A 24,497-nucleotide genomic window follows, 5' to 3' on the forward strand; every position below is an offset into this window, starting at 1 on the left:
GGCGCGGCGGGGAGGAGAGTCGGAGGCCGGATAAAGAGAGCTCGGTCGCCCTGGAAGCGCGTCCGGCTTCCCGAGGAGCTGATTCAGCCGCCAGGAATCCGGGCCGGCGTGCCTGCTGGGAGGCTCCCCTCGGCTGCCAAGAGCGCCGACGGACACGCTCGCGCGGAACCTGCCTGCGGTTATGTTGGCACTGGGGCCGGGACAGGAAGTTCGCATTGTAAACCGAAGGCCCTTTCAAGTGCTGACAAACGGCGCTCTGTACACACACGTGCGCCGGAGCGGAGCCGAGCCAGCCCTCGCCCGGGAGCCCCGCCACAGCCGCGGGAGGCGGCGGAGAGGTCGGCGGCAGCGCGTGACCGCTGGCCGCCGCCGCCGACTCCCGGGTGGGAAGGCGCGCCGGGGCTGTTCTCGTCCCCCCCCCCCCCCCCCGTCAGTCTGCATCGGAGCTCTGCTAACTGATGGGCTCGGCTGGCGAAGGCGAGAGCAGATGCGCTCCAGATGGGCCCCCCTAAACAAACAGGGCAGAGCTCCCCCCCCCCTCAGGCGCGCAGAGCGGCCGCCTTTGCCTCTCGGTGTCCTTGGGGCTGCCACTGGCGAGCGCACTGTGACGTTTGCAGATGTTCCACAGCCGTTCTGGAAGCTGCTTGCAGATAGGCACCAGACTGTGCCAAAAAGGCACAGAGAGTGGATTTGAACTCAGTCCGCTGGTAGCCCAACTCGCTTTCCTCTGGATTACAGTAGCTGCCATTATAGCTGCTATAATTTTCTTTAGCTGTGTATAAATCACACGACTACCTCCCACTGCTTAAACGATGGTGATGAGGAGATGGTGTTATTAGTATGATAGGTTTCATTTGAAATGTTTTACACGCTCGTGTACCATAGCAATTGCTGGCTGTAGTAACTACCTGTGGCAGGCTAAAATGTTTTGAAGAGGGAGGTAGGAGGTCCATTTCCAGTGTTGTACAGAGGTTAGACGGTTGGACTAACTAGGATCTGGGAAAGCCATCTCCATTCTGACATGACAGCTTGCTGTAAGCCTGGGGCCATGCACATGCTCCCATCATAACTTACTTTACAGTGTTGTGAGAATAAAACGGAGAGGACCTTGTAAGTAACTTTGGGTCCCCATTGGGGAGAAAAGTGAAGTAGCCATGAAGTAGATCAGTAAATAAATGTCCTGCTGGAGTTGAACAAGTAACCACGAGGCACAAGCAGATTGGCCATTAAGAATTGCAGGAATAGTCCTGGTGGTCCCAAGGACAGGGGTGCCCTATCCTGCTGGGGCCACAGGGAAGAACCCACACAGCGCATGGCTGACGGACATTTCCCCTTCCAGTCTGCATATCCCATACCCCTGCCACCAAGGCTTATTTACCTCTGATGTTATACCCACAACTGTAGTACTGACACATGCAACTGAGAGTAAACCATGCCATCTATAGCTGCAGAAAATTATTTTGTAAATGTTAACCCATTCCCCCCCAAAAGATGAGTGCTACTAATTCTGCATTGGCTGGGTTGCATCCCAAATGCACATTCTAGGAACTGTCAATGTAGTTGTCACAGTCATGATAAAGGTTAGCCCTCAGCCTTGCAATGCCAAGCCTGTTACTAGTCAGCATCCCATGCTTTCTCAGCAAAGAAAGTAAATTCCTAAAGTGTTTTTAAGATAGATTTCAGATTGCACTGTTAAGCACGCTTTGATGTAAGGGCTATATCATTTAAAGGAAGGTTCACTTAATCTTATGTTAGAGCCTGCCTACCTAACATAGCTTGATATAATGCTCCATGGTTTTGGTATCTCAGCAGGCTGTAATGCAAAAGTGTTCATCTTTTTCAGACATGGGGCCCCATCCTCAGCTCTGACTTGCAGCATGGGATTTCTTTCTTTTTTTCCTGTTTACTCTTTCTCCATCTTTGTTTTTCTCTCTCTGACTTCCTTTATCTTCTAGCAGGATCTTAACAACAGAAGAAAAAGTATCCAGGGATTGATGGATTGGCGGAGACAACACCATGCTCCCCTTCTTCTGAGCCCTCACAAGGTCAAGCTCAGCATCCACCAGACAGAGAGGTGATTGATGAACTTTTTTAGGAATGGGGGTAGGAAGGGGATCTTATTATTGTGCTGCCATGTTGTGATATTTTAAAGTCTTTTAATGGGAGTTTTAATGGGTTTTTTAAGACATTGTAACCCGCCGCGAGCCATTTGGGAGTGGCGGGAAATAAATCGAAATAATAATAATAATAATAATAATAAAGAGCCCGCACACCAGCTAACTGATCAATGGCAGCTGGCCCTTTAAGAGTTAGGCATCCACTGACAGCTGGTCCTTTGATAGCTGGCTATGTCTAACCAATCAGCTGTTGGGAAATTCTAGCCTGAGGGTGGGAAAGGAAGGTAATTAGGCAGCAGAAATTGTTTAGGAGGCACTCTTGGTCTCTCACAGGCTAGACCACACCCCCATAAGGCTTCTGGAAGGCCACTGTGCATGCTCAAGCTTGGTTAGGGCCTTTAAGAAGCTTGAGGGAAGAGGCCAAACACAGACCAGCTCTGGTTCCCCACTCAGAAGGGAGTTGAGCTAGGGGGGAGGAGGGATTAAGCTTCAGATGGTTCTGTCAGAGCCACCCAATCATGGCCTCTAGATATCTTCCTGAAGCTAGCACCCTGTCCATATTAATTTGGTTGAGTCTTCTGAAGCTATCAAAGTTAACCTTCAGGGACAACCAAGGGGCCTCCAGCTCATCTATTGTATCCATAGTTGTTCATGAAACTTTAAAGCAATGAGGGGAGGGGGCAGAAATATTCAACTTTGGAAACACTGGTCAGTTTCAAACTAGTCACACCAATTTCAAGAGGTTCCCCCCCCATTTGCTTTCCCATTTTAATAAATCTTTCTTTTTTTCAGCCTGCCCTTTCGATATACCTTATGCTGGGTGAATATTATCATAAAAACAATCACTAGGTGAAAAACATAATAGTCTGATCTCCCCCAACTAATATTACTAGACAAAGTTCTTGCAGCCTGTGGGTCATGGCAGAAGTGTCTTGGGACTAGAATAAAAGCCCACAGAGTGAAATGGGGGACCCTGATAGTAGAAGTAGTCTACTGGCGTTGGAATGACATGATGGTCTTTGGGAGTAATTGTACTTGAGATAGAATGACAGACCATGGGTTATAGCAGAAGAGTGCTGGGACTGGGAGGAGAGCTCCCTGAGTGAAATAATAGCCTATGGGTCATAGCAGAAGCTTTCTATGACTAGAATGACAGCCCCTAAAAGGACTGAGGACTTGTCATTTCAATCCCAGAACTCTTCTGCTCTTCTATGAGGATGTAATCCCACCCTGAAGGATGTCATTCCAGCTCCAGAACACTTCTGCTGCCACCAGGGATTGTCATTCCAGTCCCAGAAGACCTCTGGTCCTCTCAAGAGCTATCATTCCAATTCTAGAAGAATATTGTTGCTCCCATTCTACTCTAGGAGCTGTCATTCCACTCTGGAAGCTGTTATTCCGACTTCAGAACACTTCTGCTACACTTGGGAGACCCCATTTCATTCTGGGGTCTTTTATTCTAGTCCCAGGGTACTTCTGCCATTCTCAGGGGCTGTCATTCCACCCTCAGAATACTGCTGTCATTCCACTCTAGGGCCTGTTATTCCAGTCCCAGAACAGTTTATCTCGGTCCAGAGACATTAATTGAAACTTTGCTCCGCCTTTTAATTGCAACTGTTTATGTTGCATTGGCTACACTGAAACACAGTACAAGTCAACTGGCATTCCTGGTTTCCATTATCTTTAATGGGCCTCTCCCATTATTTTAATTCCTTTTGGTATATACTTTCTTTAGTATATACCCCACCCTGCTTGGAGTGTGAATCTGTGCTAGACATCAGTCCAGTTGAGTGGCACTGCATTCTGCTGGAAACTTTTTGATTACACTGGTAGTGCCGGGCACCCTATACATTGCACTGCATCTGCTGGGCTTCTTTTTTCTTTCCTTTTTTTTAAAGCTAATTTACACTCTTTTCCTGAATTTCTGATCTGCAGACAGTCCTTCCCCATCCCTTATTGTATTGGTGCAGTCTCTAAAAGATAGTCAAGAGACTGATGGCAAAAATAAAAGGCAAGTCTGCCAAGATCACAGCATCTTGTGGCTATAGCTGGGGATTGAAAACACAGCACCTGCCTATATTCCCTTTTTATAGTTCTTACCAGCCCCAACCCTTAGAGGAGAGGAAAGGCCAATTCATGACTCTTCTGGACTCCTCAAGCCATTTTTTGATGAATTTGTGCAGACTTGTTGGCAAACAAACCTGTCTTGGTTATATGAAGAGCTGAACAAGCCAGATGGATTAAAGGCATCTTAAGGAAACTGAAATGCCTGAAATGATCTCATGCTGTCCATTTTGAGGCATAGGAACGGGGACAAGACTCTACCAGATAAGGCTATAAGAGGTGTAAAATTAGACCTTGGGTGGAAAGGCCATATGTTGCCATGGGAACATTAGGAATACTGTTGGCCTTCAGCGCTGCTGATGGAAAGCAGAGATTTTAGTGCCAAATGATATCCAGTCTAAGAACATACTAGACAGCTATTGTCCCCAAAGTCCACTGGATGTTAGTATCTGTGGATCTTTGCCACAGGGCAACAACAAGGGCCTGACACTATTCAGGACTTGTAGGAAGAAAAAGGCCACTTTTGGATTACTTCTCTTCCAGCCCATGCTCATTCCCCAAAGTGCAAAAACCGAGGATTGTTTCCCTCGTGGACTCCGTGCTAATCCTGACAAGGGTTTCATTAAAGGCCAATTTAGCTAAGCCCAGCAGGCTCACCCTCTCTGGCACAGAGCTTGGGAGCTTAGCAATGGGGGTTATTTGTCGAAGAACAGGAGCCAAAATGTAGCAGACAGAAGAAAGACTTTCATGGAGAAACTGAGACCAGTGTCCTTTGATTCTGTCCCTCTTCCCCCTCCTTTTGGCCCCCATTTCTGTTTGACTGATCAAAGGCTCTGATTGTATGTGATGGCAATGAGAGAACAGCCTCGCCTTGCAGCTTGTGGGGGGAAGGGGGCAGGAAGTGGGACAACACAGGGAGGACTGTGCAGTGGTTGATCCCATATGAGGAAGCAAGCAAGGCTCGTTAGGGAATGTGTATATGGCTTGTTAGTAAAGCCCACTATCACAGAACATATATGCTGAGATATATAGTCTGGTGAGGGACCCCCTCATGGAAAATATCTGACATGAGCTCTAACCTTATTCAAAACTGGCAATAAAGCTCATGGTGCAAAAAAATACAACAGACCCTAAAAAATTTGATGCTCCGGAGAAAGGAGGACACATAAGCATTATGACGTAATAATCATGTACATAAAAGCAAATAAATTAAATAAACCCTTCCCTTAATATATAGCACAATTCTATCTCACCCTTCCTCTAAAGATCTTAGCACAGGATATATGGCTCCCCCTCCCCCTTAAGTGTGTGGGGCTGAAAGGGGGAAAGAGCAAACTGGCCCAAGGCCACTCAGCAAGCTGTAGAACAAAGGATCGGAACCTGCTTCTCTAGAAGAGGCTGGCTCAGCCTTGGAGCAGATAACAGAAGCAGTTGCTCAGTGTAGATACAACAAATGAAACAATATTCTGAGCTGAAGCAATACAATGTACTGTACTTTTTGAGAAGTACGCAGGTTCTCAAAAAGTAAACTAAAATAGGAATCCTTGACTGTGTTTCTTTGTTGTTTATTTCTCTCAATATAGATACATTTAAGTCTTCCTCAGGACGCTTTCTGGATAACATTCGCTTTCAAATATCAGTGGTGAAGACTACACATGAAAATATTTTAAAAGTTTTTTTTTAACAAACTTGTTTACATTTTGCAACAATGTTTTTCTATTTCTTTTGAACAGGTGCACTCACCACCAAAGGAAATCAACAAGTCCCTTCTGTTATGCTTCAGAAAATCATCTCTTATTCCTCACCCACATTCTGCCTTAAATGCAAAGCGGCTTCCAAATTTTTATTCTTAATCCTAAATTTGGAAGCTCTTTTGACTGAGCACTGGCTGTTACTGCAACATGACCTAGCGGATATAAGATTCCTGGGTCTGATGCAAATAAAACCAGACAGGATGAATCAGGTTAACATGAAAATGCTACTAGAAAAAGAGGCAACCAGAGGCTTAAATTCTAGCTTAGACTTCTCCTGTTTTTTTATAATTTGTAGTGCGCAGTTTAAAAATTAATATATTTGTACTGACTTTTGCATATAAGGCACTTAGATTGTGAATCTCATTGGAGGACTGGATGCTTAGTTTGCAGGTTTGCAGCCACTTTGAAAGCAGGTTCCCTGAGAACAGATTCATTTATGAACAACTATTTTTTTTGTCAACATTGTGGGTGAGTAGAGGAAATTATTTTGCCAATGTTTGTATTAACTTATTGACACAGATACAATATACATTTTGTACCATTGTGCTTTATTGTTTTCTAGATTAGACTAAATTAACAAATACATGATTTTCTGAAGCATAAAAGAAGGGGCATTGATTTCCTTTGGCGGTGAGTGAACCTATTCAAAAGGAACAGAAAAACATTCTTACAAAATTTACACAAGATGGTTAAAAAACATCACAGGACCTCTTGAAGAGTGGTGGGCTCATGATGGCCTTGCCTATGGATAGGGGTGCTAATTTTGGGTTGGGAAATTCCTGGCAATTTGGAGGTGAAGCCAAGGGAGGGCAAGGACTGTGGAAGGGTATAACACAACAGAGTTCACCCTTCCAAAACAGCCATGTCCTCCCAGGAAACTGATTTCTGTCATCTGGAAAGGAGTCGGAAGTCTGGGAGAACTTCAGCCCCTGGGGGGATGGCAGCATTAAACTTACTTCCCCGCCAACCCCCCTCCCCCCAAACAAGGTGTTTAAGTCTCTGTCTGCCCTCTGGGATCTCAGTTTCATGCCAAGGCATGAGTAAGCTCTGACGCCTGGGAAGGGTCTGAAGGGAGGCAGTTAAAGGGCCTTTGGATCAGCTGTTTGGTAGGCGCTTTAAATGCTTCAGTGGGGGGGAGGGGCTTGTCAAACAGCTGATCCAAAGTACCTTTAAATGCTTCCCTCCGGACCCTTCCTAGGCTGCTTAGAGGGAGCTGAGCCTCTTTAACTGCTTCCCTCCACCCCCTCTGAAGCTGTGGAGAAGCCCATGCCTTCTGCAAAGGCTCCTCTGAAGAATCTTCTGGTCTCTGCGCAGCTAGACATTCTGCAGCAGACCCTTTTGGTAGCAAACAGTTTCCTTCACTTTCACTAGGTTCAGCTGGCATGGTCTGTTGCTTGGGTGGTCTGTCTTTCTAAAGTCTACTGCTGGCAACTGCAGTTACAGTTCTTGTCTGCAGGACCAAGTTATTTCTTAATAAAATTGGAACACCTAGTCCCCCCCCCCCCCGAGCTCCTACTGTCCACTTCCCTGTAAAACCTTTGTATTTGAACTCCCAAGCTAATTCCATTTGAAATTCTGGGCCGCATGCCTTTGATTTTGTAGGACCTTCCTGTCAGACACTGATTTTTATTTTCCAGGCCAGACTTTACCAAAGTCATCATGTTTCTCCAGCCAGTTACTTGTTCACCATTTACAGTTACAGGCTCTAAATATTCCTTATTTAGATCTTGAATTTTGTGGACTTGCAGGACCTGTTTGTCCTTCCTGTGGCTCAGAGTCTGCCATTGGAGTTTCAATTACTGTTTCTCCCCCCCCCTTTTCTTTTCTTTCTTTTTCTTTTTACTATTTTTACAGCTTTGGGTGATCTCTCGGTTTTTCCCTTCTCTAATTTTAGACAATAAGCCTTCACGTGTTCCTCTTACTGACAATGATCATACTATCCCTACTTGTCTATATTGTATAGGAGTATTCTGCTTCACAAGGTTGGTGTTTGATAGCTTGTTTTTTTCTGAAGTTCCTCAAAATTTATTTTTCTTGATGATGATGGGAGCTGGGAAAAGCTATCCCCTCAAGTCCACCTCAATTTCTAATAAAGTGGCAGCTTCATCCATTATTTTAAGTTTTTTATCCCTCAGGAACCATCTAAAATGTGAGGGTATTTGCCTGTAAAACTGTTATAAGTTGCTTCAGTTCTTCAAAAGTTTTTACTTTACTGCCTTCAATCCACCTATTCTAGGTAGCAATCTAGCCGAGGAATAGTTCTACCTGGCCTTTAAAAGATTTCTCTAAAGCAGTGGTTCTCAACCACCCTAATGCTGTGGCCCCTACAGCAAGGGTGGCGGCACGTGTGCACATGCATGTGTGTGCAGCTGTGCACACGTGCCGCAGCCACTCCTCACTGCGGTGCTCGCCATGGCACTGGCCTCCTCCGCGCAGCCTTGGTGTTCTCCGCGGCTTCCATGAGCTCCGAGGCGGCGTGGAGTAGGCCAGCGCCATGCCACTGCCGCCGCTGAGCTGTCTTGGTGACCCCCGGGAAAGGGCTGAATGATCCCTCGAGGGATCGCAATCCCCACGTTGAGAACCACTGCTCTAACCCTATCAACCCTTCAGCACTGTTCCTCATGACGGCTAACCCCATCTTCCCACACCCTCCCTCCCCATCCAGTCCCCCAGCTAATATGGCAGGTAGTAACTTCTCTACACACAGTTCTCTCTACACTGTTATCCCAGCAACTGCCGGAAGAGACAGCTGTTAGAACTCTTGTGCCAATCATTCCCCCGAAGTCCCACCTCCCCTCCAGGGCTCTGAATCAATCACCTCCTTTTAAAAGAAGTGAGTTGTCCCCCATCACATCAAGTGAATTATATATATGGTGCTACAGGCAGAACCTATTGCACCCAGGGAAACAACGGATGCTAGGATGCACACCTGCACTGTGGCCTTCCTGAGGTCTGGCTACATGGCAAAAGCTCCTGCCCACCCCTGGACGAGGCCTTCCCTCCAAATCTCAAGGAACATTCCTGATCCAGGGGTCACCAACCTCAAGGGATGATTTGGAAATCTGGAATTGGAGGCTATCTGTAGTCTATAGTGATCCGCTCCCCAGGGGGAAATGGCTGTTTTTGAGGGGGGAGTTGAAATGACAATTTGTCTCCAGACTCCTGGAGATGAAAGGGCTTGCTTGGGAGGGGGGAACTGTGGCACTGGATCCCAGAAAGGTTGCAGAATGAGACCCTAGAGAGCCACTGCTGGACAGACTAAATAATACTGTTCTGAATAGACATGAAAACAGTTCCGCCCACATCAATATTTTTCCTGCTTCAATTGCCAGTGGTGGTTACCCCCAAAACATTCCTCCCTTATCAGATTGCATGTTGCAAACATGACATACTCATGAGTAAACATTCCCAGGGCTTTTCCTAGCCATCCTGAATGCTAGAGGGCTGTAAGGGGGCATGTCTGGGCCTTCCACAGCTCCCCCTCCAGAAGTCATGCAGAGGCTGCCCCAGGAGGCAGCTTGCTCCCCCCGCCATGTCCTATGAGGTGAAAGAGGCTAGGGGGCCAGGGCAATTTACTGGCAGTGAAGCAACCGGCAGGAAGTTGGATGCAGAGAACTGTTCCCTTATTAGCACTTCCTGGCCAGGGGCTCCCAGCTGATTGGGGCTAAATTACCAGGGTGGATCATTCCTGGCTGAGGGCCATGTCCTATTGGGAGAATATTTCCGGGGGGGGGGGGGGCATCAGGTAGGCAATGAGTTGTCTGCATGCAATTTGACCTAATTTACTCTCAAATGGCAGAGTGCAGTTTGAACTGATTGGCCCTCATTGGCAGAGTGCTCTCTATTGGTGACACACACCCAGGGAGGCCCAATCAGGTAGGGAGTGAGTTGTCAACTTGAGCTTTATTATGCTTAATGATGATAATGATGATGGTATTATGATATGATGATAATATCACTACTTCCATTTTACTGATTGGCAAGTCAGGCCATGAGAGACAGGAAATGGCTTAGAGGGCAGATGGATTTGATCAAGCAGGCATTTTATCTCCAAAACACTTGAACTCCACTTTGCCTGATACTAGATTGGGCCTGTATACTGTACCTCTCTAAAGTAGGCAGTGTCAAACTGGAGAGACCTAAAAGGAAAAGAACTGGGGAGCAGTTGTGAATTTGGAACAAGAAATTTGTCAGGAAAAGGGAACATGAAGGAGCTAGGTGTGAAGACAAAAAACCTGAGGTGGAATATTTTAAATCTTTTTACCTTACCAAATTATTTTTAGAGCAATAATTGCACAGTTATTATTCAGTTGTTGTCAAGAGCCCAGATGTCTTTCTCCAAGGTAGTGCTTCTATTATGAGAAAATTTCATTTCCCTCATGTTCAAATCACAATATATTGTTATTGGGAAAGTATGAATTTTCTCTCAGCTAGCATATCTATTGTAATCATAAATGCTGCATGGAATGTGATTGCATAAAGTCATAGACATCTATTGGGCAGTGTTTATAATAGTTCCAGTAATCATAGAATCATAGAGTTGGAAGGGGCCATGCAGGCCATCTAGTCCAACCCCCTGCTCAACGCAGGATCAGCCCAAAGCATCCTAAAGCATCCAAGAAAAGTGTGTATCCAACCTTTGCTTGAAGACTGCCAGTGAGGGGGAGCTCACCACCTCCTTAGGCAGCCTGTTCCACTGCTGAACTACTCTGACTGTAAATTTTTTTTTCCTGATATCTATCCTATATAGTTGTATTTGTAGTTTAAACCCATTACTGCGTGTCCTTTCCTCTGCAGCCAATGGGAACAGCATCCTGCCCCCCTCCAAATGCCAACCTTTCAAATACTTAAAGAGGGCTATCATGTCCCCTCTCAACCTCCTTTTCTCCAGGCTGAACATTCCCAAGTCCCTCAACCTATCTTCATAGGATTTGGTCCCTTGGCCACAGATCATCCTCATCGTTCTTCTCTGTACCCTTTCAATTTTATCTATGTCCTTCTTGAAGTGAGGCCTCCAGAACTGCACACAGTACTCCAGGTGTGGTCTGACTAGTACCGTATACAATGGGACTATATGACATCTTGTGATTTTGATGTGATGCCCCTGTTGATACAGTCCAAAATGGCATTTGCCTTTTTTACCGCTGCATCACACTGCCTGCTCATGTTTAGCTTACAATCCACAAGTACCCCAAGATCTCGTTCACACACAGTGCTACCTAGAAGCGTATCCCCCATCCAGTAGGCATGCTTTTCATTTTTCTGACCCAGATGCAGAACTTTACACTTATCTTTATTAAATTGCATCTTGTTCTCATTTGCCCATTTTTCCATTGTGTTCAGATCTCATTGAATTCTGTCTCTATCTTCTGGAGTATTTGCCAGTCCTCCCAATTTGGTGTCATCTGCAAACTTGATGAGTAGTCCCTCCACCCCCTCATCTAGATCATTAATAAATATGTTAAAAAGTACCGGACCGAGCCCTGAGGTATCCCGCTACTGACCTCCCTCCAGTCTGATGAAACACCATTGACAACAACTCTTTGAGTGTGGTTCTCTAACCAATTCCCTATTCACCTAACTATCTGAAAATCCAGATTGCAGTCCTTCAATTTATCCATCAGAACATCATGGGGAACCTTATCTAAAGCTTTACTAAAATCCAAGTAAACGACATCAACCGAATTTCTACGATCCAGCAAACCTGTTACTTGGTCAAAAAAGGAAACCAGGTTGGTCTGACAGGACCTGTTGGAGACAAATCCATGCTGACTTCCTTGGATCACCAAATTGTCCTCCAGATGTTTGCAGATCACTCCCTTTAATATCTGCTCCATTATCTTCCCCACAACAAAGATCAGACTCACTGGTCTGTTGTTTCCAGGGTCATCCTTCCTCCCTTTTCTGAAGGTCGTTTGCTCTCTTCCAGTCCTCCAGGACATCTCCAGTCCTTAAAGAGGCCCTGAAGATGATGGACAAGGGTTGTGCAAGTTCTCCGGAATGTTCTTTGAGCACTCTCGGGTGCATTTCATCCGGCCCAGGGGATTTGAACTCACCCAGTGCAGCTAAATGCCTCTCGACAACCTCTCTGTCCATGTTAACCTGCCACCCAGACACTATCTCTTGGCTACTGCCATCTCTAGATGTGCCTAAACCCTTTGACCTGTGGGAAGACCAGATGTAAAATAGGCACTGAGCCTTTCTGCTTTCTCTGCATCCTCCGTTAGAGTTTGTCCATCTGCACCCAACAGTTGGGCCTATTGCCTCCTTTACTTTGCGTTTGCTTCTCGCATAACAGAAAAATCTTTCTTCTTGTGGGCTTCCCTGGCCAATCTTAGCGCACTCTCAGCTTTGGCCTTTCTGATGATTGATCTACAGTGCCTAGTAACCTGTAGGTTACTACCTGTAGGTACTCTTCTTTAAAGCTCTGTCCTTCCCTCTGTCTTTCCCTCCATTTCCCTTTTCTTTCTTAGTTCCTCTTGAAGTTCTCTGTTCCTCCAAATAGGCTTCTTAGAGCTCCTGCAGTGTTTTCGTCTTTCTGGGATAGTCTTGGATTGAGCATACAATAGCTCTTGTTTGAATGCTACAACTTTGCCATCATGCTTGTGACTTTGTGTGCACTTCATAAAAATTAGGATAAGTGTTCCTTTTACTGTATTATTTAGCATGCCTCTGAATACCATATGATAGGGACATTAAACAAAGGAAGACTATTGATTGTCATCATACCCTGCTTGGAGGATCTCCAGAGTCAAATGGCTGGCCATGGTTGTAAAGAGAATGGTGAAATAGGTGACTTTTTGGCCTAATCTAGCAGGGTTTCCAAGTTTTGTGCTTGTTCCCTGAGGCAGAACAGGCCTGTTCCAGCCTGCGGCCCCTGTTCCTCCCCACTGTCCAAGGTTATTCCAACATTTGGAGAGGCTATTCTTTCTCTCTTGGGTAACCTGCCATCACAATCTGACTTTTGTAAGGAATTGCTCATTGGGAGGGCTAGGGCTCCCATTTCCCCTCCTTAGATTGGAAGCCTTGCCTTTGTGTCTCCTGCTGCCTTTGCCTGGTCACCATGGGGACAGTTTACTGCCTTGTATGCTCCTGGAGGAATAGCTGCTTGCCAACTGCTAGTCTTCCCCTCCTGGAGCACCCATTTACAGTAGCATGTCCAAGACAATGGAGGTATGTGTGGTGCAGAGAACTACTACCAGAATCCAAAGTTATAAAAGTATTTATGGTCCCCTTTGCTTTCTCACCTCCTGACCTCCCTTCACCGACGCACTCCATCTGCCACCATGAAGTTCATCTGCAAGGAGGAGCATCCTTTAAGAAGTGCTGCTCTGATGGCGAGAAGTACCCAGATTGAGTCCTGAAAGCCAAGATAGGGGACCTGGACAAGAAGTAGTACTTTGTTCCTTTAGACCTCACAGGCAGGCAGTTCTACTTCCTGATTTGGAAAAGGATCTACCTCAGAGCTGAGGACACACTTTCCTTCTTTGTGAACAACGTTATCCCCCTGACCAGTGCCACCATGAGGAACCTGTACCAGGAACATAATGAGGAGGACTTCTTCCTTTCCATTGCCTACAGTGATGAAAGCATCTATGGCAGCATGTACAGCTTGCCTTCACCTGCCACTACCACCAGGGCAGCATGTGCTCCTGAAGTGACCTTCACTTTTGTTGTTGTTTGTTGTGGACTGTATGCTCAGGAGCCTTTTGACCCAGGATTGGGGAGGATTATGAGATCCCCCCCTTTTCTTTTCTCCCACCCTATCCCCCTCCCACCCTTTTTGAACCCACCCCCTTCTGTTATGACTATTCACACTTCTCTTTCCTTTAACCCCTCCCCCTGCTGTGCCCTGAGCTTTCTGTGGAAGTAGTTGTGGGATTGCTACAATATTCCTGTCTTTTCCTCATTCTTTTTGTCTTCCCACCCCATTTTCACTTCTTTTTTTTAGAAGGAGACGGGGTTAGAAGAAAGCCTCTCCTGTAAACTCTCTGGTCCAGTACCTGAATTTGCTTTGCCTGGTGCTTTGTGTAACTAAAGCAGGGAATGGAGAATGTTGATAATTAAAACAAAACAACTTAAGAAGAAAAAAACAGTTATATAAGTATTTATTAAAAAGAAAATTTTCACTAGCATACTTTTAGCACAGCATGGAATTGAGCAAGGGATTAAAAGGAAATGGGTAAAACACAATTCCTCTGTCCCTCCTCTGCCCTAGTAGATGTTAAAATATAGGACAGAGTCCTTAGCTTAAGAAGTTATAGAATCATATAGTTGGCCATACAGGCCATCTAGTCTAACCCCCTGCTCAATGTAGGATCAGCCTAAAGCAACCAGGATAAGTATCTGCCCAGACACTGCTTGAAGACTGTCAGTGCAGAGGAAACTCACCATCTCCTTAAGGAGTCAATCCCACGACTGAGCTATTCTGACTGTGAAAAATGTTTTCCTGATATCTAGCTCCTCGTCCCTATTTGGTGTTATCTGCAAATTTAATGAGGAGTCCCCCTCCCTCCTTATCCAGATCATTAATAAAAATGTTGAAAAGTACCAGACCCAGAATTGAACCCTGTGGTACTCCACTGCTCATCTCACTCCTCTCTGATAAATACCATTCATGATCACTCTTTGGTTGTCGTTTTCTATCCAGTTCCACATAACCATCTGAAAATCCATTCTACAGTCCTCCAGTTTACCCCAGCGGTCCCCAACCTTCTTCTGGTCGAGGACCACCTCCGGGGGTGGGGGAGAGCCGGCAGCCTGGGCGCCACGTGGCAGCTGCACATAAATGCGCATGCACAGTTGCCGCACATGCGTATTTTCGCCACCAGGTGGCACTAACGCACATGTGCAGAGTTGCCGCGCATGCGCGTTTCGCCAGCAGGGGCACAAATGCGCATGCGCGGCAGCTCCGTGCATACTCGTTTGTGGCGCTAGCATGCCGGCGATCGCGCCTACCTCTTCCCCCCCCTCTCAGTGAGAAGCTAGCTGGGCCATGAGCGAAGTGGCTGCTTCGCTCGCGGCCTAGCAAGCTTCTCGCTGCGGGGGGGAGGCAGGCGCGGCCGTCAGCCTGGTACTGTGGCCTTCGCGGCCTGGTACCGGGTCGCAGACCGGGGGTTGAGGACCCCCGCATTAGAGCATCATGGGGAACCTTGTCAAAAGCCTTATTGATATCCAAGTAAACAACATCCACTGAGTTTCCACCATCTAAGTCAAAGAAGAAAACCAGGTTGATCTTGCAGTAACTCTATTGTAGACAAATCCATGCTGAATTCCCCTAATCAACAAATTGTTCTCCAGATGATTGCAGATCACTCCCTTTAAAATCTGCTCCATTATCTTCCCTACAGTTGTGGCTTCTAGTTTCTCAGGTAATCTCTCCTCCCTTTTTTGTAGATTGGGTTAACATTAGCACTCCTCCAGTCTTCTGGCACCTCTCCAGTCCTCCAAGAGATCCTAAATATGATAGACAAGGGTTCTGAAAGCTCTCCAGAAAATTGTTTGAACACTCTTGGGTGCACATCATCCAGCCAATGTGATTTGAACTCATCCAGTGGAGCCAGGTATCTCTCGACATCCTCTGTCCATGTCAACCTACCACCCAGAAACTATACCTTGCCTACTACCATCCCTAGATGTGTCCATATTCTTCTTGGAAAACACAGAGGCAGAATAGGTCCTGAGCCTTTCTGCTTTCTCTCTGTCCTCTGTCAGAGGTTCTCCGTCTTCACTCAGTAGTGAGCCTATTGCCTCGTTTTAGTTGAAGGTCTCTAAAAAGTTTCCATTATGTTGAAGCTTTTTTCCAGCTGTCCAGGCCAACACATGGCTAATAGCACCCTGCTCCAGACCTCAGCTAAAAGTTCCGTCTGCTCTGATAGACTCCGCACAGAAGACATCTTCCTCCTTGCTCCCCTAAGTTTTACTATTTCTCTTTTCCCCACCCACTGGTCAGGTCAGGCCAAGAAAGCTTTGCTTTAAGTTTTCAGAAACGTTTTCCTGAAGTCTATCTTGCTATTTAATTATTGCAAACTCTGTAACCTGCTTGAAGATGGAGTTGAGAGCTTGACCTGACACATTATCTCTCCCGCTAGATCTGTTAGCTTTTGTATGACAGTGGGCTGAGGTATATCCGGAAAGCCCTTGACTGAATTCCTCCTTCCTGCCCAGAGGGAGGAAAACTTTTAAAATTCAAAGTAACATTTTTGTTCAAGTCTTCACACTCCCCACCCTTTGCATCAATTAATGTCTGTACAATTTTGCATACATTTTACTTCCCCCCTCTAAGTTGAAAAGGTGTTCCACTTTCCTCTCCAGTATGCTTCTCTGGATGTTGAAAAAAGTAAGGAACATAAAAACAGCCAATCTCCTACCTTTCATTTTGACCCGTTCCTCAGAGTTTATTTGGCAGTGCTCAGTGTTAGCACTAGCTGCTATGTCCCTCACTCCTTTAACAGGAATTGCAGCACTATGTGAGAGGGAAGCAAGATTGCTTACTCCCCATAAATTGTCCCCACATGCTCAACACATACACATTTTAAAAAATGACAGTGATTCTAAGCAATTAAAATTATAGCTTTAAAATGTCCATTAGGGTTTTTAGTACTATTGTCTGGGAAAATTTATTTGGTATGGATCCTATTCCCACCCCTCCTTTTCCCCCATGGCAAGCAAGGCAGATTCATTTCACTCTTTTGGTTCCTAGAGATGGGAAACCTTTTGCAAAACATTTACAAAAATTGGGGGGGGGTTAGTGGTTTGAATTTGGTTTAAGTATATTGGATCCCTAAAAAAAATCCACATTAGATAAAAGTCCAGATTCCTTTTTCATCTTTCCAGCTGGCAATTTTAGAGACAAAAGAGTCTTTTGTGAAATGGAAAGAGCAGCCAAAGCCTTCCATATGCCCCTCTGATGTTGAAAGAGTTAACCTGGCACCCACCCCAGTTCTCTACCAGGGAGTAGCTCAGTTAATTGGGCAGGCCTCTCCTGTGTGATCCATCACCGAAGGGGAAACATGGGACGGATGGGGGTAATAACAACAAAGTCTCTGCTAATTTGGGGAAATTGCACTGATTTGGGAAAATTGCAGTGTTTTCCCCCAGGTGATTGACGAGCTTTGGAAAAGGGAGGCTTTTGGGCCTGGTGCCTGTTCGTGTGGCATTTCGCTCCACTGGCTTCGCTCTACTGCCTCTCCATGCTCAGAGTTGGCAGGGGCAAGGCAGGGCCACTTGGAAGCCAACAAGACTTTGACATCATTTCTGGAAGGTTTTGTTCCAAGTGGTAGCTGTTCTCCACCCCTGGTTAGGTATAATATCTCTCACAGGCCTCAGAGACCTGCTCTGAAAGCCTAGAATCCTGGTCTTCGCAGAGGTGTTGGGAGCTTACTGTTTGAAACTACTGGAAGAGAACCACGTATCTTTAGTCTAAGGCAGCAGTTCTCAACTATTGATTCAGAGCCAAGTCTTTGCCCCTGGCATCCTGACAGAGTCTAGAATGGCTCTCTCAGCTGCATTCCCAACTGTGCTCCATCTCTGTTTCCTGCAGGATCTTCCAGAACTGTCACAGCCCCCTCCTTCAATGGATGAAGCTGGCAATATTAGTAGTTTGTGGGAATTTTTGGTATAATTGAGTAGCATAAATATGTCATGTGCAGCAAGGATCACATTTAAAGTTAAATTATGAGTAAATGGTTTATTTTAGGAGGAGTAAGGAGGGAAGGTATTCCGCCATATTCTAATAATAGTGGCCAGCTGTTTCCCCCTGGTCCCCAGCGGGGGTAGGTCAGGGGTTGGTCTGCCGTTGTATTCTTGCTGGGTTTGTATTTTATTAACTGTTCTGTTTTAGGGTTTTTTTTTAAGGGGATCTGTATTTTACTTATTTTATCTTGTAACCCACCACGAGCTGGCTTTGCTGAGAGTGGCAAGAAATAAATTCAAATAATAATTTCAGTGATTATTTTCTCTTTCTTCTTCCCATTATCATAGGGAAGGAAACGAGGGGTGCCAGCATCCAGGTGGGACCTGGGGATCTGGAATTATAGTTTGTCTCCAGACAACAGAGATCAGTTCCCCTGGAGCAAAAGGATGCTTTGGAGGTCACATTCTATGACATTGTATCCCCTTTGAAATCCCTGTCCTCCCCCCAAATCTCCAGGAATTTCCCAACCTGGGGGTGGCAACCATTTCTCCATCCACCCTCTGGAGGTCAAACGGGACCTGACAACCCTAACAGGGACTCTGTTTTGACTGAACAGGTTTGCTGTTTGATCCAGCATGAGAACTTGTTTATGGGCTTCATTGTGATAAGTCTTTTCTAGTTATCATAACGTGCCTTCTTTTGAGCTTTCTGGAGATCTGGCCTACTCATCACTCTATGGTATAGCATAAAGGCTCAAGTAAATTCATACAAGGCCCTTAAAACTTTCCAGCCTAATGCAGAAAGGTATTTTCAAATCCATTTATATCAGATTTCTGAATTACTGGATGGCCATGCAGGAAAGCTGATTTACAATCACATTTCAGCCTTTAAAATGTGTTTGTGATTTTAGCCTAAGAGTTATTCTGCTCAAGCTAAGGAGTCTGTCTCTAAGCGAGCAATCCTAAACAGGTCTGCTTGAAAGTAAATTCCATGTTATTCAATGTGCCTTACTTCAAGGAAAGAGTTCTTAGGAATGTAGCCTAAATCTCCTTGGACAAAACAGTATATTTTAGCTTCAACCCCCTCCTGTGTTACGGAGAACTAATAATAGCCGTACACAGTCAGATCAAAGGTCCATCTAATTCAGCACCTGGTTTCCCACAGTAAACATCAAGACAACTCAGAAGGCCCACAGCAAGGGCCTGGAGTCCAAAGCCTCTCCCCCTTTCCCTGGTTCCCAACAGCTGGCTTTCAGGGATAGACTGTCTTTGAACACGGGGTCTCTGGCTAATAACCATTGATGGAGGTATCATCTATGAATCATCTATGTCTAATTCTCCTTAAAAGCAATCTAACCTAGTGGCCATCACAACATCCTAACAGCAAAGTCAGGATATCTTTGGAGACTTCAGTCCATTGACTGGAACTGAGAATGACACCTGTAAGACCAACACAGTTTTATTCAAGCTAAAAGCTTTTGTGTGCATGCACACTTCTTCAGATACAATAAAATAAAACTTCCTTAGCCATTACATATGGGTAGAGAGAGAGTGGGGGTTTAATTGTCAGGAGGGACTGGTTGCTGAAGAAACTGGGTGATTATAGGTGAGATCAGATTAATGCAGATAAACCTTAAAAGGCAGAGGAGGCAGTGGGCCCCTTCCAGCCCTCTTTTGACCTTTGAGGGAGAACTCATGGGGGCCAGGTCTTGCTAGGGCTGCCATTCCAGGTTAGGAAATTCCTGGGGATTTTGTGATGTCTGGGAAGGGCACGGTTTGCGGAGAGCAGAGGCATAAGCATGATATAATGTCACTGAAGATATATCAAATGTCAAATATATCAAATGTCAAAGAACCACGTCGGACCTCAAAGTGGGCCAGAGCCTTGTTGGTCCTGGCCCCCACCTGGTGGAATGGGTTCTGCCCAAACTTCCACAATTCTGCAGGGCCTGCAAAAGCGAAATCCTCAAGAAGGCATTTGCGTGATGCCAACCCGCTCAAAACATCTGCTCGCCCCCCCTCAGATGCCCTTCCATGATTGAACAATCTGACCTTCTCAAGGATTGTCATTGTTATTGTTCTGTTAATAATACTGTTTTGGTTGTGATGTGTTATGATAGTTATTTATTGCATTGTTATAATATTCTTTGTAAGCATTCTAAAACATTCAGTGTAAACCGCCCAGAGCCGTATGGAAGGGTGGTAGAGAAATCTAAATAAATAAATAGTCCTCCCTCCAAAGCAGCTGCTTTCTCCGGGGGGGGGGGCAGATGTCTGGAGTTCTTCTAATTCTGGGGTATCTCCAGGTCCTATTTGGAGGTTGGTAACACTAGTCATAGAATCATAGAGTTTGAAGGTACTTCCGGGATCATCTAGTCCAGCCCCCTGCATAATGCAGGAACTCACAACTACTTGCCCACCTACAGTGATCCCAATTTCATGTCCAAGTGACCCCCCCCCCAAAAAAAAAATCTCCAGAATCCAGCCTAGCCTGAAGGAAATTCACCTACCATCAGACATTGGCGATCAGCAATTCCCTGTGTATGCATGGAAGGGCCACAAGACTGGCACAACCCTTTCAGCCCACCCACTCACAATCTGCCTAAGTTAAAAAAAATCACTTCTGTCAGATTTCTAGCCTCTGTTTAAGAACTTCCAAAAAAGGAAAAGCCGTTACCTCCCGAGAAAACATGTTCCACTGAGAAACCGCTCTGTCAGGAACTTCTACCGGATATTTAGCTGAAAATTTTGAATTCATTTCAACCCACTGGTTCTGGTCCAACCCTCTGGGACAACAGAAAACAACTCTGCTCCATCTTCTATATGAAAACCCTTCAAGTATTTAAAGATAGCTAGCATATCACATATTTGTCTTCTCCAGGCTAAACAGAGTAAGCTCTCTCAACCATCTTGCAGTGGAAGCTGACTGGGTGATTTTGGACCAGTCACATACTTTCAGCCTAATGGCTGTTATATGAATAAATAGGAGGATGAGAGAATAATGTAAGCTGCTTTGGTCCTCATTGAGGAAAAAGGTGGGGAATAAATAAAATAAACAAAGAATAAATATAACTGAATGTGGGAGGCAGTTAAAAGGTAGGTTGGTGAATAGCTGATAAGGAAATAATGAGGCTGGGAGAGGATATTGAGACTGTGAAGAGGAGGGAAATAGGAAATTCTTAGAAAATGTGGGGGAGGAGAAGCCTGGGGGTTGTGGGGTTTGAGTAGGGGTGGGACCTCAGAGGGTCCCTCCACACCCAAAGTAGGCATTTCCTCCAGGTGGGGGCTGGAGACCAATTACAAGTGCTCTCCAGATGACAGAGGTTAGTTCCCCTGGAAAAAATGGCTGCTTTGGAGGGGGGACTTATATGGCATTATACCTTGCTAAATTTGTTTCCCTCCCCAAACTTTGCTCTTCCAAGGACCCCCCCCCCCCCAATCTCCAGGGATTTGCCAGTCTTGATCTTACAGCCCTAAGAGGAACAGATTTCAGTAGTTGGGAGATGTGTTGTGATTCCAGTCTCCACCCAGAGGTTGGCAACCCTAGAAAGAATGGTGGAAGCAGAAAAAGGGGAGAGGCTATGGGGGCTGCTGGCGCCGCGGCCACCTCCCTAGGGCCTGCCGAGTACATGCCAGGCCCTAGGGAAGGGAACCTTTCCCCCCCCCCTCGCCACTGTTGGTGCAGCCTGGGGCCCATTAAGCACTCTTGCTGCCTCTGCAAGGCGGCAGTGCTTTGTGGGTCACAGGGAAGGGAATCTTCCCCCCCTGCGAGCGGGCAAGGAGTGAGGATGGGAGGTGAAGTGGGAGGGCCAATCAGCTGGCCGCACCCTAATTAGCCCTATTCCATCTCGGACAGGGAAGACAGTCTCCACCCCCAGGCCTGTTTCACAAATATATAAAAGGAACAATGGATAAGACTAGGCAACCCTGAAAGCTAATTTTTGGCTGAAATGTAGGATCAAAACAACACAAGAAAGCAAATGCTGTTGCAGAGTCTCAATACAGTAGAGTAGATAGTTTCAAACCTGGATTGGGGAAAACTGGGTTCAGTCTCCACTCTACCTTGAGGCTCCCTGGGTAATTACATACAGGACAAGTTGCTTATTGTTCAACCTGAGCTACCTCACATAGCTGTATTTGGGTTAAAATGGGATGTGGGGGAGTCATGTGGACCACCATGAGTTCCTAGGAGGAAGAACTGGATAGAAATATAATAGATAAGGATGCTTCACAATATTGAAGTGTTCTTTCAAAACATCATACTTGAAAATAGCAGATGAGCTGGTGAAACCCTCATATTTTCCCAGGTTAAGAAGTCCATTCACATCTAGATTGGGGAGAGAGGCAAGTTGGGGTGGGGGAGGCTAGTATTGAACTGTTCTTGCTATTATATAATCTGTTCCACTATATATTTCTGGTGAGGCCTTGGAGGAGGAGTGTGTCTCATGGCTTACGTGCCACTCAGTACTTAACACCCACTCAGGGTGGCTGTCCCACCCCTGAGTGCCTCCTCCTCCAACCAGCTTGCCTGTCTGTCCAGCAGCCAGCCAACTGCCTTCCATCCCTCACCCTTGACCACTCCCTCTTCCTTTCACTTCCCTCTGAGGCTTAGAGGCTGCAGATCCGTGCTGCTTAAGAGCTGCCCCTGGTTACCTAACAGCTGCCTGCAGCCTTTCCAGTTCCTGGGGGGAGGCTGTCCTCAGAGTTCTTTCTCTCCAGCCCCTTAATCTAGCACCTGTTGTATTCTGGAATGCAATGGGCTTGGCCCCTAGTTTACTTTAAGAGATATTCTGTCTGTCTGTATATCTTTGTATGAGGAATCATTCAATGGTCCAAGTTTTATGTGGGGTTTTAATGATGTGGCCCATCATGAGACAGCTTGCCGTGAGTGGGTGGGGGGATATAAATTTAATAATAATACTAATAATATTACTAATAAAAGCACAGTTCAGGAACTTTTTCCTAGCTCATCCACTGTTTGTGTCACTTTATAGTTCTAAGGTAAGAGAGGGGCTGGAAAGGAGACCTGCTGTCCCGGAGAAATACCAGAGAAGAAAAAAGGCTTGTTTTTGTCAGTGTTTCTGGCAATTTCCTTAGTCTCCATCATGATTTGGTGAGGGAGGTAGGCATGTGAGTGTTTTTAATAAATAAAAATTAGTTGAAGGAATAAGTGGACGGTGGAGGGGAAAGTAGTGAGTTCAAGGGCCAACCCTCTCTCCATTTCCCCTTTGCTCCTTATTTTCTCCTATATGCCCATTATAGTAACTGGCATAGGAATGCTCCCTCTTAGCAGCTCGACCTGGGAAAGGCCAGCAGCCCATTACAGGAGAGCCCAGCCAGCGTCCCTTGTTGCTGAGGTCTCCAGGAGGCATGTTTCATACTTCTGGATAAGCACAGGCAATAGCGGAGAAGGAGATCATAGAAGGGTGCAATGCATAATGTCAGCTGGACAACTTTGACCTATTTTAACAGGTGGCTAATGACCCAGCAGTGCAATACCACCAACGTCAAAATATACGGAATCAGGAATCACCCACTAGATAAATCATGTTTGGCCTACAGCCTATCATCCACCCAGCTGAAAAAAATGATGCTGAAGAGTAAATCTTCGTGCTCCTCAGTGGGGAAAGCATCAGAAGGACAGCTGATAAGAAAGTAACAAAGATGGAAAGATCTGAGCACATTTTTAGTACAGCAGCCTTCATTTTCTGTTTTATCTTTCCACCTAGGTATCTCCTTTCATCTATACATCTATCTCTGTTTCCATGCATCCATCTGTCAGGAAGTAATTGGTCCTGTGTTTCTTCACTCAAACCAGATCCTGTGTGGCTAAAACTTCTTCTCATGCTTCCCAGCTGCTTTCTAAAGAATTATTGCTCTTAATGCAGAGACCCTTCCAATACCAGAACAATTTGACTGAGGTGCATTGGCTGGCCATGATTACATGAGCATTCAAAAGGCAGGATATGAAGCCTGTTTTCTGAGTTTCCTGAAGAGTCCAGCACAGGTGCTTTTTCAAGATGATTCATGGTAATTAATATATTAACAGCATACTAGTGTTTTTCCCATCTCTTATTAGAAGTGGGCCATAAACTAGCTTCCATGTAGCTACAAATGCTTCTTTAACCATCTTTATTGACTTATTTATAACTGGACTTGCTTCTGCTTAAAACAGACTCAGGTGAAGAGAGACCTTCTCCCCACTATATTGCATTTCTGGATACTGAGACTTTGGGCAAGCAGGGCTGCATTATGACTTCCATGGGCCCTAGGCACTTTTGCCTTTATAGGCCCTGTCCCTCCAGAAAAAAACAAACATTTAAACTGAATTTGGATAGAACTTTAAATACTTTAAGCAACCTGAGAGGCCCCTCCGTTGGCACTATTGAAGGAGTAAGCCTGGTGGGGACCCTGGGTTCCAGGAAGACCAACAGGAACATGATACCCTGGAGGTCCTACGCAGCGCAACTGCAATAAGAGAAGGCATGGTGGTGGATGAACAGAATGTCCAATGGCTAGCCCAAGTGATCTAGGATCAGGGGTTGTGATTTAGGGTGGCGCCTGGATGGGTGGGAGAGGTCAGACATCTCCTAGTGCTGGCCTCCTATCTCAAGTGAGTGCTGGGCATGGCCTATAACCATTCCTGGATAGGCCATCAAAGCTGGAGAAACATCCTGAGATAGGTATTGGTCCACCTCTTTTGGCCCTCAGTAGATAAGGACATGCAGCCATACTGCCGAATGTACAAGCTGTGGCAAAAGACCAAAAATAGGCCAACCCCACAAGTACCTCTTGTACCCCTACCCATCAGGCAGACCCTGTTCAAATGGGTAGCTATGGACTTCATCGGGCCTTTGCCACATACCAGGTATGGGCCCCCTTATATTTTGGTCCAGATGGATTATGCCACCCATTACCCAGAAAATTC

At 45.8% G+C, this 24,497-nt stretch overlaps 1 long non-coding RNA gene and 1 pseudogene across 3 annotated transcripts; both read left to right on the forward strand.

The window, feature by feature from the left end:
• Nucleotides 1-10: 10 nt before the first annotated feature.
• On the forward strand, nt 11-23,648 carry LOC143833001 (uncharacterized). 3 transcript variants are annotated; one of them, XR_013229491.1, is made up of 3 exons: nt 11-383; nt 1,959-2,074; nt 17,918-19,709. It is a non-coding gene; the product is annotated as an uncharacterized LOC143833001 (long non-coding RNA). The 3 variants fall into 3 exon arrangements; XR_013229489.1 differs by lacking the exon at nt 17,918-19,709 and adding an exon at nt 23,299-23,648 and having other exon boundaries at nt 13-383; XR_013229490.1 differs by lacking the exons at nt 11-383; nt 17,918-19,709 and adding exons at nt 672-940; nt 23,299-23,648 and having other exon boundaries at nt 1,956-2,074.
• Nucleotides 13,222-14,712, forward strand: LOC143831334 (gamma-aminobutyric acid receptor-associated protein pseudogene; annotated as a pseudogene).
• Nucleotides 23,649-24,497: the final 849 nt, after the last annotated feature.

This window comes from Paroedura picta, chromosome 3 (genome assembly GCF_049243985.1).
Source record: "Paroedura picta isolate Pp20150507F chromosome 3, Ppicta_v3.0, whole genome shotgun sequence".
NCBI lineage: Eukaryota > Metazoa > Chordata > Lepidosauria > Squamata > Gekkonidae > Paroedura > Paroedura picta.